At 51.2% G+C, this 18,613-nt stretch overlaps 1 protein-coding gene across 2 annotated transcripts in view; it reads right to left on the minus strand.

Moving 5' to 3' along the window:
• PTPRE (protein tyrosine phosphatase receptor type E) overlaps window positions 1–18,613 on the minus strand; it is a 146,910-nt gene that overhangs the window by 57,804 nt on the left and 70,493 nt on the right. The gene's annotated exons all lie outside the window — the stretch shown is intronic.

Raw genomic sequence — 18,613 nt, forward strand, 5'->3', positions numbered from 1 at the left:
CGCGGAACAAGGCGCCAGCCAGTCACTGTACTTCAGATTCCACTGAACCCCACCTGCCTCCGTTCGTTCAGTGAGCCTTTTCCAAACATGCCGGGGTTTGCTCGCATGGAGGCTCACAGGATGAGGACCCCAGCCCCGCCCCGGGAGGGGTGCAGTGCAGCACGTGGCGGACGGATGCCCCTGCACCTGAGGCGTGGGGTCTCGGCACCTGCAGCAACTAGACGCACGTGCACAAGTGCTCTCCTTCAGGGAGGCAGGGCTGGCGTGGCTTCACCTCCCATCAAATCACGTGGCTCCCAGTAGAGTCCATCACCCCTGCGGGCCCCAGGCTGGACCTTCATGGCCCCCGGGACGGACCTGGAGCCTCTGTGCTGTGAGCCCGTCCCATGTGGTGCTCTTGGTTACCTGACCCACGTGAAACCAGAGGGACAGGCCCCAGCGGGGCAGCCCCGGGGAGGACAGCAGGGCGGACCTGCAGAAGTGACTGGCCATTTTGTCCGTGCAAAACCAAGCGTGTTGCTTCGTGTCAGCATCAGCCGAGGCAAGGATGGCTCCAGATTTACCCAGTTGTCCTGGCTCTGAAGCCCAAACACTGCGCCGTGGTGAGACTGAGGCAGCTTGTTTAGCGCACTGGCCTGTCCCTTCAGCAGGTTTCTGTCGTTGGTGACCAAACGGCAGAAATTCAGTGAAAAAAACTGCTTGCATTTCTGATCTGATTATGTATCTGAACTTGGGGTCAAGAGATCAATCAGCAAGATCAAAATCAAGTAAAAACCGGATCCGCATTCTTGCCAGATGTAGTGCTCACGCCGAGAGCAAAGTGAGGATTTGCTGATGCACAAGTGTGCACCCCTCACATCTACAGCACATCGCTGTGCGGCTTAAATTCTGACATTTCAGTAGGAAGGGCCACTGTCAGTTACTAACGATCAATTATCCTGCCTCCGAGCATAATTTCTCCACAAGCGCGGACACACACACACACACATACACACACGCACACACAGCCTCCACCTCCCAGCAACGCCTTCTGGAAACCAGGGAAAGAGTCCTGATCTCCCTGAGGGAGACTCTCGGTGCTTCTTTGTAACGAGGGTCCCTGCCCAGAGACCATCACTCTGAGTTTGGGCAAAGCCAGACAGTCCAGCCTCGCAGCCCACGTGCAGAGGGCAGGGGTCCTCCAAGGGCACAGTGGGTGCTGTCACCCTGCACCTCCCACAGTGAGCAGGCAGCCTGGAAGCAGAGCACCCAGGGCCCAGGAGCACAGATTCCTGTAGAGCTTGGCTAGGATCAGGGTGCTGAAGGTCAAGAGGAGTTTGCCTGGCAGAGCAGGGGTGGTGGGTGAAAGCCAGGTAACCTATACCTTTGGGCAACAAGAGACCCGGTGTGTTTGCTGGGCAGTGGGGCGGGGGACTGGAAGGGCAGATCTCAACCCTGGAGACAGTGGAAGCCACTGAAGAGAAGGATGCATCAAGATTTCTACTTTGTGAAAATCAAGACCTTGGCAGCCTTGAAGGCCGGCTTCAGGGGGCCCTCCTCCTGCCTTCCCTGCAGGGCCCACCCCACACAGGTCTGGCCCCGGACTGGGGGGCTTCTCACACCCCGGCACGCCCGCAGACTGCCGCTGCCCTCCACCCTTATCCTCGGGTTGAGAGTATGTTCTGGGAATTTCCAGAGAGCATTGACAGATGGAGGTGGATTCTGGAGGTGATCGCAGCTTTGGGGTGGGGAACAAGAGAGTGACTTCTTAGACCCACCGCGTCCCGTCTGTGGATCTGAATCCCCATCCTTCTTGGCCGGATGGGAAGCACCATCAGGCTCCGGCTGCTGCTTGTCTCAGGGGCCTTACAAGCAGCAGCAGATCAACCCGCCTGTGTGGCATTTCTGCCTCTAAGTCAGACACAGTACGGCGTCTTATCTCCCAGTGTCCTGCCTGTGGAATCTCCCGTCTCGTGGGCTAATCAAAATAGGTCTCCAGCAGGGCTCACTGCGAGGCACCCTGGCTGACTGCCCTGTCTGTTCCCCTCCTGCACCTGAGCCCCTTCAGTTCTATGGCCCAACAAGTACACAGTAGGTGCTCAATGGATGTGCCTGGATAGGTCTGCCTTCCATTTTCTTGGATGTGCGTCCTCCTTGCCCACATTCCCGGTTAAACCCTTGCAGAGTAAAGGAGGGATGTGAGGGACGTCGCCCAGCACCTGGCTGATGGATCTGGGGCAAAGGTGGGCTTTCTGCCCTGTGTCCTTGTCCCCTGAGACCCCAGCCAGCACAGGCACCTCGGTGGACACAGGTCCCCTTGTCAGGAACTCAAAGAAGGCTCATGTGCCACTGTCACTTTGCTCTGAGCAAAGTGAACACATCCCTCTGCATTCAAAGAAAAGTCACAATCATAGCAATAAATTCAAACGGTACCCTTGCAGGGGCCACAGGGTGGGCAGCAATTTGACGAGGGGTCCCTCCTGCCAGTCCCTCCTGCCCCCCTTACGCCACGTCACACCTGCTTGTGACGGCTGTGTTTCCCTACCTGCGGGCTGACGGTTTCAGGGATGCTGATGCAAGGGTAAAAACTCCCCATAGCATGGAGGTCGCAAATCCAAGCCGGCTGACTCCATGCGACCCGCAGACAGTCTAGGTTTGATGTGCATTATGTTTTAAAAGTTTTCCTTTTTTTAAAGATACAGTTATATGCAGTCAAATGCACATACCTTTGGAGTATAATTTGATGAGCTTTGACAGATGCATATCCCCATGCAGTCACAATGAAGACCATCTGCCATTTTTCTAGAAACTTCCTTCTTGCTCACTCGTCCCTCATCCCAAGCAGCACACACGACTCTGGTTTCTATCTACAGAGATGATTGGCTCCGCTTGTCCTTGAGCTTCCTATAAATGGAACCATAATACTCTTGTGTGTCCAGCTTCTTAAATTCAACTGGTATTCAAGGTTCATCCACGTTGCCGTGGGCGTCGAAGGTCTACCCTGTTCACCGCTGAAGAATTTCCCACTGCACGACTACCACACTTTGCTTACCCATTCTCCTCTTCATACACATTTGGGTTGTTTCCCAGGTTTTTTGCTATTATGAGCAAAGCTGCTATGAACTTGGGTACCAGCCTTTTTGTGGACAAGTGTTTTTCATTCATTTGAAATGAATGCCTAAAAGTGGAGTTGCTGGCTTCAAGGAGTAGGTGTGTGACGATGATTTAAAAGCATTTAAATTAGTCTGAGATATTTAAAAAGAGGGAGAGCCGACATAAAGTCTGGAGATCTGGCTTCTCTTGGGAAACCAGGTCTGGCCTGAGTTCCCGCCAGGCTGCGTGGGTTGGTCCCTCACCTAGTGCCTGGACGGGCAGCCACGTGGTGGCCCCCACTCCGCCTCCTTCATCACTCAGCCTTGGCTGCCACTCCACAAACGGACACCTCACCCGGATGTCTGGATTTAAAGTGCCTCTCCTTCCCCAGTACTCTGACTCAGAACGCCAACAAAATGATTCCAGACTCAGGCTGGGGGGAGCCTGAATTTTTCTCCTGACTCAAAGCAAGAAGTTTTGGTAATTCCAAGTGAAACACTTCCTTTTCAGGCCACGACTATCCACAGCTGTGGGAGGATTTTAATTTGGTTCAGTCTTCTTAATATGCTGCAGATACCCAGTTTTTAATCTTCTTTTATTAAAAGTAAATCCACCCTCCTCACTCAGGTCTCTTGTGTAACTGTCTAATTAGGGCAGAAGCTTGGCCCAGCCCAACAGAGTGGGTCGCTGTCCCTTAAGAAGGAGAGACTTCAAAGAATTGCTGGCATCTTCTGAAAAATGTTAATTGGGAAACAATGTGCATGAATTATTTAGCACCTCTGGTTCTTTGGAAGAAAAATTTGCCCCCAGATTGCAACTAAGAACTCAAAGAAGCTGCTTCGGCCCCTCCCTGGACACCTCAACACTATACATGGTGGGTACACAATACTACGTATCCGGTGGGGACACGGGGGCCAGGATCCCTTCTGAAGGTCTGGCCCATTTCATGCCCGAAGCAAGGTCATTGGGTGTAACCTACATAAGTCCATTGGAGCTTCATTCATTCAGCTACTTACTGGCGTCTACTGTGCAATGGTACTGGGGCTGCCTGTGTACATGATTTCTTTTCTCTTCATGTTGACTTCCATCCAAAGTCAGCCACCAGCCCCCAGGGGCACTGAGAAATGTGACTCTCCCTGCACTTTTAAATTATCCCAACAGGTTTTCTAAGAGAGACGCTGCCTGCTGTTGCTTCAGACCACACAGACCCTGCAGGAGGACTCCGTGTCTCCTCTCCTCACAGTTCTGGGGGAGAATATTCTCTCTGCCACCCCCAACTCAGCTAATTAAGTGTAAGGTTAAGCGCTTTAAGTAGTGTAGTTCCAGGGTTACATTTTTCTTTATTGATGCTCTGTCGGTAAACTACAATCAACACAACATAATTATGGAAAATTATAACAGCGCAGCAGAAAACCAAAAAAGTTACTCCTTGGGAATATTAATAAATAGATACTCTTCTCTTTAAGAGAAAATTCATGCCTATCCCTTAAAACGTTTTGCTCTCACACTGGGGCACTCATGAAATTTTAAAGAAACGTTGATTTTAGTACGGCCAGGAGCCAGTAATACAGAATTGTCTATGTGTTTATTCATTCAACAAATATTTACTAAATGTCTTCTGGACACAGAGCAGAGAAGGAGGCCTTGTTTAATCTACGGATTAGACAGAGATGCTGCCTTCGAGGGATTTCTGCCCTGGCCAGGGACCAGCCCACCCCTCGAAAGAACTTCAGTGGGTCCAGGTGGGAGTGGGGGGTGACTGAGCTGGGCCATTTGAAAGTTTGCTTCACTCCTGCGTTCAGCATGTATGTCCTGGGTGCTCAAGAAGCCTCAGGGACTAAGAGCCCATGCCTGCCTTGGGAAGCCCCCACGGGCAGGAAAGGATGCCTCTCCCACGCCTCGGGCATCATCCGGACCCCTGAATCGAGCAGAAACCCGGATGTTAGCAGCATGGCTGTCGGGAGAAGCCGATGCGCCAGCCCCTCCCTGAGGCTGGGGTCTCTCCCTTGCTGAGGAGCTTTACCTGGGGTTTTCAGCAAAGGTAGAAGGTAGCAGTGGCTATTTCGACTGCCGGGTTCCTGGAGAACCTGCACCTGCTGTCATGGGCAGAGGGCAAAGAGAAGTTGGGTTTATTGGCCAGGAATCTGCTTGGCTCCTGAGTGACCACATGGCAATTATCCCAGAACAGCACTTGTGACTTGCTGGGAGGCCCCAGGAGGCAGCCAGCCTAGTGGAAAGGGCCCCAACAGGCGACAGGTGGAGCTTGCATCACACCTGGGCTCCTCCGCCTGTCACCCCAGCCAAGTCTCCTGCCTCTGGAAACTCCTTCCCCCTCTGTGATCTGGGGGCACAGCGCCCGCCTGTTAGGGCCCATGGGGACACAAGTGAACTCTCTGGCCCAGGTTCTGCTCTGACCAGGTGGGAAGGGGCAGCTACAGCCCCACCCCTCCGCGTTCTGGGTGCGGCCTCTGCGCTGGCAAGTTCGAAGCACCCACCCACGGCTGCTGAGAGCCTCCTGGGGCTGCGCAAACCGTGGTGCCCTCTGTGGGTGCAGGGCACCCCTAGGACGCTCACAACCTAGTGGGGCAGACAGACACATAAAAATGAGCGTGGAGTTAGAAAGAGGAAGCCCAGACGAATAGGACTGTCCAACAAGGGGCCTTCAAGTGATTCAAGGATTATAATTTCAATCTTTTTTTACAGCTCAACTTGCACCTGAAGTTGGAAGCATCAAGAATACGGGCGGGGGCGGGCCCCTGCCTCTACGCATGCGCAGTCGCACTCAGAAACCTGAGTGCAATAGCAGGGACGACCAGCAGGTGGCGCATGCGGGAAGGCCAGAGAAACGTCCAGCTGCACCTGCCTGGCGCTCCCAGACCCCAAACCGGAATGTTCCCCACTCCCACCTTCTGTAAGGTCAGGCTCTCACTCACTCAGCCTTCTTCCAGGATCACTCCAGAAACGGGCGCCTGCACTCCCCCAAACAACAAGACAATTACTTGTTTTCTAATAATTTTTCTCTCCATTCATATGCTGAAGTGATTAGCAACCAGCCTTGTGGGATGCATCTGAATTCTCCTGCTTCGGCACCCTCACACCTATTTCCCAGCCTGGAATTCTAGTTATAATCTGTGGATACTTTATCTCTACCTCAGTCAAGAAATTTAACACTTGAACCTCGCCTGAATGACAGAAACTATAAAGCAAACCGCATGCCACGTTCAGGAAATCGGCCGTGCTCCCACCGCAGTGATTCTCCCATACATGCTAAAATTAATTATCCTGGGAACCATAACTCAAAGTATGTTCACATAAAGTGGTGGACAAGGGCAGAAGTGGCAATTAATTAAGACGGAAGACTTCCAGGACAGGCTGGCCTGTGGCCTGCCGTCCACTTAATGGATCAGTTATCAGTTATTTAATAAAGCAACTGATGACAAGTGCTTTGACATTTGTGTTTGGGAAAAAGAGAGGGAGAGAGAGCCTCGGAGGGCAGGGAGGAGGGGGAGGGGGACTGTGTGAGGAGGGAGGCCAGGCGCTGCAAGGGGTGGGGACCATTCCTGTGCCCCAGGGATGGGGAGTGGCTTTTTGTTCCTCAAAGGAAAAATGTCAGTTCCCAAACCCAGCTGTGCCCAGCTCTCCCTTGCCTCCCGGCTGAGCGAGCAGCAAGAACGTGCCTTGGGAGCCCCCAGCCCTGCCCCTTCCGGCGAGAGCTCGCCTGTCAGGTGGGAAGTCATCTGCATGCGAGGTGCAGACGAGGCCAGGAGTGGGAGAGATGTGCTCGGGCTGCGAACCCACTGGGCTTCCAGGCTGGGACGTGGGTCTGGTTCAGGACCAGCAGCCGGCCTGGTGCCTAGGGGCTGCCTGATGAATGCCCATGGTGACTGTGAGCAGAGTGACCACACGCCCTGCTTGCCCAGGGCGGTCTCAGTTATGACCGCTGCCAGCCTCATTTTCAATTGTGGCCTCTTTCTCTGTCAAAGCATCAGGGCTTGGATGACCCACTGTGTGCCCACCTGACCAGGAGAGCCGGACGGAGGTGAGGTCACCTTGCTCACACGAGAGAGAAATTTGGGTGTCTTAGTATGGGACCTGACCCAAGAGAAACGTGCTGAGGAAACCGCCTCTCAAGTGAATTAATGGCATTTCAACAATTAGGGAATTGGAGAATCCCAAGTTTTAAAACACCAAATGAGTTAATTCCTTTCAGTATCCTTTAAATCACAGCTGCTCTCCTGGAAGCACAGAAAGTACTGGGAAGAGCCTGGGCCACCAGCTCAGGGTGACCCGAGCTCCGGCCACGGGCTGAGCGGCCCCGGGCCAGCTCCTTCCCTCTCTGATCAGAAGAGAGCCCTTCGCGCCCTTTCTGGAATGCGAGTAAGCACTTTAAAATTTGTTCGACTCAAAGGCAACTGAACAAGAAGCAACAGAATCAATCCCACTTCTCTTACTGCAGGCCGCTGCTCTGAGTGGGGGAAGGAAGCCTAGAAGAGGCGTCAGATTTCAGCCCCCGAGACACAAACCGCGGAACGACCCGGCGGCCCCGGGACAGGGGAGTGTCGGGCTCACACCCCCACCAGCAGCACTTACAGAGCGCGGCTGGGCCCGGCTCTCACCGGACGCCCGGGACCCTGCCAGGACAGCACACCTCCTGGATGCCGTGGGCATTTCCAGAAGCACAATGAGTTGTGCAGAGGAGGGACAAGTGACAATGCTGATGGTGATGGTGACATTATGGGGCATTCACTCTGGCTGAGGACGTGGGTCCGTGTACTCTATACGTAAACATGCTTGACCCTCACAGCAGCTCTCTGAGACAGTCCAGGCTCTCATCATGCCTGTCTTGTGGCAGAGCACTTTGAGGACCAGAGAGGTTAAGTAACCTGCTCAAGGCCACACAGACATAAAAGAGTAGAGCCTGATTCAAACCCAGGCAGTCTCAAACAACCAGACTTTACAAAACCATGTCTCTGTGCTCCAAGTGAGCTTAGCAGACCCAGGAATTATTCTGAAACTCTGCAAGATGCTATCAGGACCAGCATGGGACGCCATTGAAACTGGAAAACATTTCCTTTCCAGACAGGTGGACACACATTCTGTAAATTCCAAACACTTGCTGAAAATATTTACTTTAACTCCACCCCCACCAAGAAAAAAAAAACCCTTGAATTGCTTTGGCACTAACAGATGTTAGCATTTTGTGGGTCTGGGATTCCAAGCATGTCTGCTCAGAAAGTTCCCTTTATCTGTCATACCTGGAACGTGTCCTTGCATCATAAAATGAGTACTTAGTAAGTATTTGTTTGACAAGTGAATGAAATGGCCAGAAAGTTGAGTTGACCTTTATTTTCCCCAACCTATTTCTCTGTAAACATCAGTTGCATCTCCTCAAATAGTTATCAATACAGCATCACAGAATTTTATGTCCTTTGAGAGAGATTTCTTGTTCTGCTACAAAAAAAAAAAAAAAAAAAAAAAAAGAGGGATTAAAAAGAAACCTCGAAGGAAATGGATGTCACAATCTGCTAGGAAGTCAGGTAACAGGAAGCCAGAAACGGGCTGTGAGAATCTGTTTGTGTTTGACTTGTTTAGAAACGTCCAGGTCAAGTAGAGGCTGATGGCTTCGAGCACAGCGGCACTGGACTGGAGTCTCTTTTGAGCAAAGAGCATCCTTTTATTTGAACTCTGATGACGATGAGAAGGAGGGAAGGAGCGGAGAGGAGAATGCTTTGGGGCAGAGCCGTCACAGAAATGCTTTATTTCTGGTGAAAGACTCTTTCATGGGACTTGGTGCCGTCTCGGGGGCTCGGCAGGGCCCCCTCGATGCCCCGGTGGAGGCTTCCTTCTTTCCTTTCTCCCCCCCAATGCTTGCTGACCTCCTCCCTGCTGTCTCCCAGGCCTGGCAGAGTCAAGCAGACAGAAAGAAAAGATGGGAGCCCTGGGAGCCGTGGTCTGCATGGACAGAGCATCAGTGTCGCTCCGCCTCCCTTTTGCATCCAGAAATGGTGGGAACAATTCAGCAAGCAGGAAAGACTACACACTACACACCTCCTGATTTCTGTTTGGCTCAGACCGGAGGAAACAGACAAATTAAGCGGTGATTTTCAAGTCAAAGTTAGTTAGGTACCTAAGGGGCCCCTAGGAGTTGATTGTCTGTAAAATCCTTGTGCTCAGGTTTACCCTTGCCTGTGAGAATCTGCTTCCTCCGTGGTCTGTGAACGTGCGCTCAGGGACCCCGAGGATGCTGACTCCAGCTGAGGTCAGAACTGCAGAGAGAGGGTCCACGGACTAGCTTTGATCTTAGGAAACCCAGCAGTATCATTACCGCCCCCAAGACCTGCAGTGGAAAAGGACAGACGGCCAACCTGCGCCAGATGCTGTACTGGGCGGACTGTGTTCCTCCCGGTTCACGCCCACCTGGAACCCCAGAATGTGACCTCTTTGGAAATCGGGTCTTTGCAGGTGCAATCAGTTAAGGTGAGGCCATGAGGGATCAGGGTGGGCCCTAAATCTAATGAGCGGTGTCTTTACAAGGAGAGGCGCACACAGGGAGGAAGGACGTGGGTGATGCTGTGATTTACAACGTGGAACATACACTCGATCTTTGTCCCGGCTTCCTGTACACAGCTCCTAACGCCCTCAGAATTTCCTAGGTGGTAAGAACACTTGGAGCATCTTTCGTTCTAATGTTTGATCTTTGACCCCAGTTCCTGACACAGGGTTCCTTTTAATGCCTGGGTGGTGGGAGTGTCTTTTGCTCTAATGAGACAACTCTGGGTGGGCTCCTGGATGGGGTCTGGTCACTAGAAAGACCAAGCCAAGATTGGAAGCTTGGAGTTTTCAGCCCTGCCCCCTCCCCCATTCCTCTCGAGAAGGCAGAAGGCTGGGAAGAAGTTAGTAACTGATTATGCCTATGTGATGGAGCACCATAAAAATCCCAGTAGTGCGGGGATCGGAGGGCTCCCGGGGTGTGACCGCACCCACAGACCAGGAGGGTGATGCCCCCAACCCCACGGGGACAGAAGCTCTAGCCTCGTGGGACTGAGCCCTTCACATGTGGGACCTAATGCCATTTCTGGGTGATGTCAGAATTGAGTTTGCAGGACACTCAGCTATTGTCACGAAGAACTGCTTGGTGGGGGAAAACCTCCACATGTTTTGTGACCAGAAGTGTCAGAAGTGAAGTGTTCTGTGTAGACATAAAGGAGACATACAGCAGGAAGGAAAGACTGAGTTTTTTTTTTTTTTAACACCATGTGAAGGTGGAGGCAGAGGCTGAAATGATGTGGCCACAAGCCAAGGATTCCCAGGAGCCGTAAAAGCTGGACACAGTCGCATCTAACTGAGCCTCTCTCTCTGCGCACGAGGAAGGGCCTGGAAGGGGATCAAGACGGGAAGGGTGTTCACCTTCATGACTCAAGGTTTCACTGCTGTGCTCTGTTTGCGCCTGAAACCATCTCAGGGCTTCCGTGCATCACAGGCACTAGTAAGAAAGTGAACACACCTTACAGAACGGGAGAAAGTATTTGCGAATCATGTATCTGGTACGGGTCTGGTACTCAGAATACACGAAGGGCCCTTACAGCTGAAGAACAGAAAGGCAACCCAGTCAAAAACCAGATGAAGGACTAGAGTGGACATTTCTCCAAAGAAGACACGCAAAGGCCCCACAAGAACATCGCTAATCATCAGGAAAATGCAAACCAAACCACAGTCACATGCCACTCCTGCCCACTACGATGACTGCACTTCAAAAAACAGGAAAAAACCAAGTGTTGGTGAGGATACGAAGAACCAGAACCCTCATGCACTTCTGGTGGGCCTGGGAAACGGCGTACTGCTGTGGAAGACAGTCTGGGGGAACCCTCCAACCGGCAAACCCAGAGCCACTCTGGCGGCAGTAATCCCACTCCGAGGCCTAAATCCAACAGAACCCAAACCAGGTGCGCAGTAACTCGTGCACCAGTGCTCAGAGCGACACTCTTCACGGCAGTCAAGACGCAGAACACAACCTCAGTGTCCATCCACTGATGGACGGATAAACTGGGTGGGACTGTGGAACACCCACACGATGGGCCACTATGCAGCCATGAAAAGGAATGAGGTGCTGACACCTGCTGCAGGGTGGGTGACCCTCAAAAACATATGGCTGAGTGAAAGAGGCCAGGCAAAGAGCTCACATAACGCATCATTTCATTTATACGAAATAGCAACGCACATCAGTCAAACGAGGCAGAAGGCAGATGAGGGATCGCCATGGGCTTGGGGGGTGGGGACGACGGCTTAAGGGGTTTGGAAGGTTCCTTTTGGGGGGATGAACATGTTCTGGACTAGGTAGACACAACAGTTGGTCAATATTGTGAATGCACTAAATGCGACTGAACTGCCCTCTTTAAAATGGCTAGTTTTACGTTATATGAATTTTACCTCAGTAAAGACAGAGCATCCCAGGACCACCACAGCCTATGATCTGGGGCAAAAGGCACCCTCCCCAGCCTGGCATCCAAGATCCTCATGAATAACAGCATTCACAAAAAAACAGAGCAAGCGACCCTGGTTGAGAGCTGTGCACCCAGGGCTCTCCTGATTCACTCACCTGACGCCCACGACAGCAATGAAAGATTGGGACACTGTTATTCCCACTTCACAGAAGAGGAAACTGAGGCACAGGAACACTGAGTAACCGGCCAGAGCCACGCAGCTCAGTAGCCGTCACAGCCTCTCTGGGACATGCGCAACCTCCACACAGCCTTCCAGTCTCCAAACTTCATCCCCTTCTGCGTTAATCATACCTCTTGATTAAATACGAGTCCTACATTCTGCGGGTCCCATTGTGCTAAATTACATGGTGAGCGTGCATTGCAAATTACACTCATTATTAGAAGTTACACGGCAACATTTATACTAATTAAGTTGGGTCTCATTTCTTCTGCTCTAATTTTAAAACCCTGGCAGAACTCCAGCACCTTATGTCCGCGCATGAACTGCCACACAGAGATGGGGTAAAATGCACTTTCAATTTTCCATCTATTTGAGGTTATTTTAGACTGAAAAACTGCTCACATTATTATGCTGCCTTCTTTTTTTTTTTTCACTGTTATTGGGATGAATGTAAGAGTGCAGTTCTGAAATGCAAGCTGTACCGTGTGCTTCTAACGCCCATGGTGCTAATTTTTTTTTTTTACTGCATTAGAAAACATTTTTGGGAGTTTGTTTTTCCCAGAACATGGATGACTTTTTAAATGCGTTTCCCAGAGAAATACAAATGACTGACACCCAGTGCACTGAGGAGAACACAAAGGAAGAAATAATAGGGAAACAATAAAAGTGACACTTGATGGGGCCACTCAGGACCAGGCAGGATGCTGAGCGCTTTGCAAGAATCATCTCATCTCGGCCCCTCAGCCACCGAAGAGGAAGGTGACACCTGACAGGTCAAGTCACCTCCGAAGTCTCAAAAGCGAGGAAGTGACAGGCCAGGATTGAAACCCAGCATCTGATTCACAGCCCGCAATGCTGTTCCATCCTTCAAACCACGCAGATATGCATGCATGTTTGCAGGGAGACCAAACACATCACATGGAAGACGATTTGCCCCCGACTACTGCAAAACCAGCTGATGCTGCTTTGTCCACCAGCTCACGTTCACTTCTTCAGAAACGACCACTCGAGCGCCTGCTACGTGCCAGGCAGGTGCCAGGAGCGGGGAAGACGAGGAGGAGCAGAAGCATCGCCCCTGCATCCCTGGCTTCTGAGACGGCCGGGCTGCCCCACTAACCCGCCCGCCGTAGCGTTTTCCCTCCTTGGCAGACCTTCCCCATCGCTGGGGCCCCGGGGGCAGAGCCAGCCTGCTCCCACCTTCTCTTGGGGAGCACTGGTCCCTCCGGGCTGGCCTGCCCGGGGCCGCCGTTACACGAACCTCCTGACAGCAGTGTCGTCACCCCTGCCCGGGATGGGCTCTCCCGGCTTCCCTGCAGCACAAATGGACAAACGGGGTGCAGTCCAGTCCGAGGAGGGGGCACTCACACCCTGTTACAGCGCAGCTCTCCCCTCAGCAGACATATAAATCTGGATTCTGGAGGGGGTGAGGGCTGGAGGCGGCCATCCAGGGGCCCAGCCTGGAACCGAAGTCCGAGGCAGCGGCTGGCCCTCCAGCCTGCAAACATCAGACAGGTGGGGGTGCCAGTCACCCCGCTTCTTTCCACAAAAGGGACAAGGGGGTTCACTTCCAGGGCCCAGGAAGAGGGGAAACCTCCTTACAGACGAACATCCAACTGCCCCCGTCTGCCTTGCCATCAGGGACTGACTGTCACGGATCCTGTGTGTTCCTCATTCTCAGCACTTTCGCTACGTTGTCTCCCCAGAGCCTGTCACCCCCCCCCCCCGGGAGGTCCCCAGCGGCAGGAAACAGAAAGCATAATCCTCAGTTTGCCCCTGTTTTGAAGGCGGCTTCTCGGGGGAATTGGGCCCTGAGCCACCTTGGATCTGGGGTCTGCCTGGGGGACAGAGCCCGGCCCCCCAGGCCACCTCCCAGCCCCCACCGTCATACGGAGAGTGGGAGGATTTAAATCCCATCAGAAGGGAGTAAAATCTCACAGAATGCCCAGAGTTCACCCTGCACGTGGCTAGGGGAAACAAGCTCAGGTTCTCCTTGCTGTGCGCCCTTGTCAGCACACCAACAGCCACGTGCACAGCGGGCGTGCAGGGCCGACTCCCACAGCAGCGGCCCCCGCCCCCACGAGCGCACACTCAGGCTTCTCTCTGACAAAGAGCGACCGCATGGCACCAGAGCCGACCGGGAGGTGTGGCCGAGGCCCCTCACGTAACAGCCAAGCGCGACCATGCTCACGCCGGCCTTCCTAACTGAAACAAGTGAAACTGGGAGTGCCTGCAGATCCCGTCAGTGATGCGTGTGGAGGCCACAGGCACAGGGATGCCCTTCTTACAGGGCGCCCAGGGGAGAGAAGGCCAGCCCTGGCCACCTCCAGAGGCGTGACCCCAAGTGAGCGGGTGCAGTTCTTAAGGTAATGCTGGGATGACCAGGAGTCCTTGAGGGGAGCACGAGGGCTTGAAGGGGCCCCTTTACTTTGCAGGGAAGCGCTGACAACCCAGGATAAGCTGATTTAAATGAACCATCTCACAGGACGTAACCTAGTGTTTTTTTTCTCAGCAGGAAGCCTATTCTCACCATATGTATCAAAACTAGTTCAAGGTGAGTTGTATCTGAGTTCACCCACAGAGTAGCATTTGCAATTGAAAAGTAATTTGAACATTTATCCAATATACAGTCTTTCTGAGAAGATGCAGTTCAATATGGTGCAGTCTCACGGTCACAGCCAGAGCAGTAGGAGAAGGAAGGAAGGAAGGAAGGAAGGAAGGAAGGAAGGAAGGACGGAAGGAAGGAAAGAAAGAAAAGAAAGAAAGAGAAAGAAAGAAAGAAAGAAAGAAAGAAAGAAAGAAAGAAAGAAAGAAAGAAAGAAAGAAAGAGGAAGGAAGGAAGGAAGAAAGAAAGAAAAAAGGGAAGGAAGGAAGGAAGGAGGGAGGAGGAAGGAAGGAAGAAGGAAAGAAAGGAAGGAAGGAAGAAAGGAAGGAAGGAAGGAAGAGGGAGGGAGGGAGATGGAGAGGGAGGGAGGGAGGGAGGAAGAGGCAGGGAAAACAACCAGAGTGTCTCTTCTTCCAATTTTTAATTGGTCTGTCAGTTTTCATGTCAAATATTTCCCAAAATGCCTTTATAATTTCCACGTCAGCTGAAACACGCATGCCCAAAATTTTAAGCATGTTCTCTTTGCTTAAAAAACATTCAGATATATTTTCAGAAGGAGAAAGTACTTACGTCAAACAGCAATTCAGTGCACAGGAAGACATAAAATCAGCGTAAATCATTTGTACAGAACTGCTCACCCGCCAGCAACACCATTTCACAGGCTGGTGGAGTAAAAGCTCGCACACAAACTTGGCACAGAACAAAACTGCTGTTGACATTCCTAAACTAACAGTGAGTAGCAACATTAGGTATTAAACTTTAAAAGCTGTTGGAAAATGCATTTTTCTCACAACCCACACCAGCGACCCAAAGGACGTTCCAGGAATCCCTTGTCACGTCTATGTCCTGCATCCACAGATACTTACAGAGCGCCGCTCCCTGAGCAGCCCCTAACACCCATGTCCACAGCTCTGCGGTCTCGCTGGCTGACCTGAGCATCTCTGAGCAGGCTACTGATGCGAACGGCAGCACATCACGTACGTGGGCATTCCTCCTGTCAGCCTCCTCCCGAGGCTAGCGGCTGTGGGTACCCAAACTATGTCATCAGAAACCAGAGCCAAAAGTCCACCAGGGGAAAAAGTGTCAGAAGAGACGTCTCATCTCTCGTTGAAATAAACACTTAGAAATAAATTTACAATTTGCAGTGATGCAGTGGCTTTTTTTTTTTTTTTTAAGTTCACAATAAATCAGTCAGAAAGGTGGCAGAGAATCAGTCTGGCTGCTGGAAGCAACCCAAGCCAGCTGCTGGCTGCTGCATTGGAGGTCCCGGCTGGGTAATCACACCCTTCCATGCACTGCGCTCGGAAAGGCAGAGGAAGACAAAACTTGCAGCCCCGGGACAAGCTGGGTTCACGGGCTGCAGAGGGCAAGAACGGACAGGTGCAAGATCTATCGCCAGGGCCCCGCGCTTCAGAGGTAGTTTTCCAGTAAAGTTACTGCCAATGTCTCCTTTCAAAAAAATTCAAGGCGAAATTAATTGAAATACAAGGGAAAGTGAAGCAAAGGTGAAGCAAAGCCCTTCAGCACACGTATGATGTGCACCTTCCCTCAACAGGGTCTAAAGGTAAACAGCTTTCATCCCAGAGCTTTCCACTCAGCTTAAAGAAAATTGTATTTCACAGGCAGGAAAATTCTATTTCAGGCATGACGTTGCTTTGAAAAGAGAAGTTGTCATATCAGAAAGATCTCTGTTTTCTCTCTGCAGTACTTCCTCAAATAAAAAGGGAAACGTCCCCCCAAGCTTTATTCTCTAGTCTGTTATCTGAAAACCTGAAGCTCCCGCGGCTGCCTGCTCTCACCAAATTCTCCTCTTGCATCAGAGTGGAAGATTTTTTACAGAGCTTCCTTGCTTCACATTCTGTGGGTCGAGCCGTACCCTCAGAATGTGGGTAAAGGAAGTGCCCTTCCCCGTGGACTGGTTATCAGCGCAGGCGGCACGAACTTGTGCAGACGGTTCTAACCAGTGACACATCTTGCGGGAGGAACCCCGGCACCAATGCGCCAAAGCGTCTGGAGGATGGCTTGCTGCAACGTCTCACTTCTGTTGTTGTTGTTGTTGTTAATACTAGTACAGCTCCCACGACCAGCCCCAGGCACGCAATTTCATTTCGTCCTGAGAATTTGATTCGAAGCACTGTTCACTGCACACTTCCCACGTGCCAAAGACTGGGCTAGATGGTTACATGTGCTTTCATTTAATTCCCAATTATTTCTGCCTCCAGTGAAGGAGAAGTCCAGACAGAAACGGAAAGGCTATGAAAGATGGCAGCACAGGGCAGCAGCAGCCCTGCAGATGAGCTGTGCGGCAGGACCAGTGACCAGGCTCCCTGCAGCTCCCGGAACAGCAGTGCGCTCGGGGTGCCCTGGGCGCCTCATCATGGGCTTCTTAAATCGCCACCCCGCCTTCCCCGGTGACTTAGACGAGCACATTCGTTGTCTGCAAATCCATTTGTTTTCTGAAAGCGCCACTTCTCGTTCATCTTCTGTTGACAAGGAATTTCTGAAACAATCATCGCAAACCATCTCTGCTGCAGACAGCCGATGCTACCCGCCTGCAAAAGGACTTGAGATCTCTTATTCCCGAAGGGGGCCATTATTTCCACCGGTTGCCATGGTGATGCCGCAGTATCGCTGCTGTGGTTCGACTGCTTCCCAGCGCAGCCACCGCACACCCTTAAATCAAACCATTTGTCTCACATGGCACAGGTTTTTGGGAAAACAAACACCTGGCTCCGTAAAACTTAGTTAATCGAACTCTCAGCTTCACCTCACAGTGGTGCTGAGTGGGGACAACTGAAGGTGTCTGTGCACGCCAGCGCCAGCGTGGGCGGGATTTCACACAGGGAGAGCAAAGAGCCAAAGATACCTTACCTTACTCCCCTCGAAAATTTAAGGCGAGAGTACTATTTCCAATGACCTGAGAAATGCTTTTCAAAAACCAAAGGTAAGAAGTTTGGGATTAACAGATACACATTACTGTATATAAAATAGATAAACAACAGGGACCTACTGTGTAGCACAGGGAACTGTATTCAATAGCTTGTAATAACCTAGAATGGAGAGAATATGAAAGGGAATAGACACATTGTATGTGTACAACTGAATCACTTTGCTGTACACCTGAAACTAACATAACACTGTAAACCAACTGTATTTCAATTAAAACAACAAACTAAAAAATGGGAAAGAAAAGATGCAAAGCGGTCAGTCTGTTTACACTGGTACTCCGCAAGTGTTTGCTGAATGCAAAAAAGAAGAAAGAAAAGTAATACAAGTAGAAATGAGGAACTGTGCGGTTTTTATTGGTGGGAGTTCACGTTATCTGAACCTCCGATGTATTCATTCTTGAAGCAACAGCTTAGATCCCCTATTTGTGCCTCTCCTGTCTTACTTTTATTTGTAACTAGCTGACCCCCAGACACAAATACAGATACACTGATGCCTATATATTAATTCCTGAAGTCTCTCACCTGTGAAGTCTGGATTAAATAAAAAACATGGATGTTACTGACTGGATTTTTCAGTCTTCAAGCCCTGATTTCCTAAGGGATGAACTATTCAAGTGTGGAGCTGACTTTGGACTCAAAGATGCTGGTCCTCTGAGGTGCTAGCTCTGAATCCGGGCTGAGGGAGGGGTGTCCACCCCTCGGCAGCCTCGCAGCAGAGGAGGGATGTGGGAAATTTCCAGGAACGTGGCACGTGGGCGCCTCCCTTTGGAGCACAGGGACTTCACCACGTTTCCTTCTGAGTAAACACAGAGTTTATCCGGACTCTCAGGGCCAGGAATCAGCTGTCCTTAGCTCCTATTACAAATGGTCGTGAGAGCCGGCTTGGACTCCTGACAAGACGGGGTTAATTGAAAGGGGAGAAATCAAATCCGCTGGATTGGACTTCAGAGGCCATTATTTGGAAAAGGCAGGTCATTTACTAAAGCCAAACTTCCAGGAAAATGTCAAATCTCACTCTGGCCCCAATTCATTAAGTTAACCTGAGTTTAACTCACGTTATCTGTGCTCTCTGGTCTTTTTCTTCTGCTGTTATATTTGTTTGGTGTTTGCTTTGTTTTGTCTTTTTAAATTTATTTTTATTTTTTGCCAGACTGCTGAGATTGGCCAGATACAAAGCTGAGAAGCCTGGTTGTTTTAGGGACAGAAAAAAAAAAAACTCTCTCCACGTAGGAAGGAATGCTGCGGGGGCCTCACACACCAAGGCTGCGGCAATGAATAGACATACTTCTCACAACGCCCACTTCACAAAGAAATGAGAGCGGCCACACTT

This window comes from Camelus bactrianus, chromosome 11 (assembly GCF_048773025.1).
Source record: "Camelus bactrianus isolate YW-2024 breed Bactrian camel chromosome 11, ASM4877302v1, whole genome shotgun sequence".
Classification (NCBI taxonomy): domain Eukaryota; kingdom Metazoa; phylum Chordata; class Mammalia; order Artiodactyla; family Camelidae; genus Camelus; species Camelus bactrianus.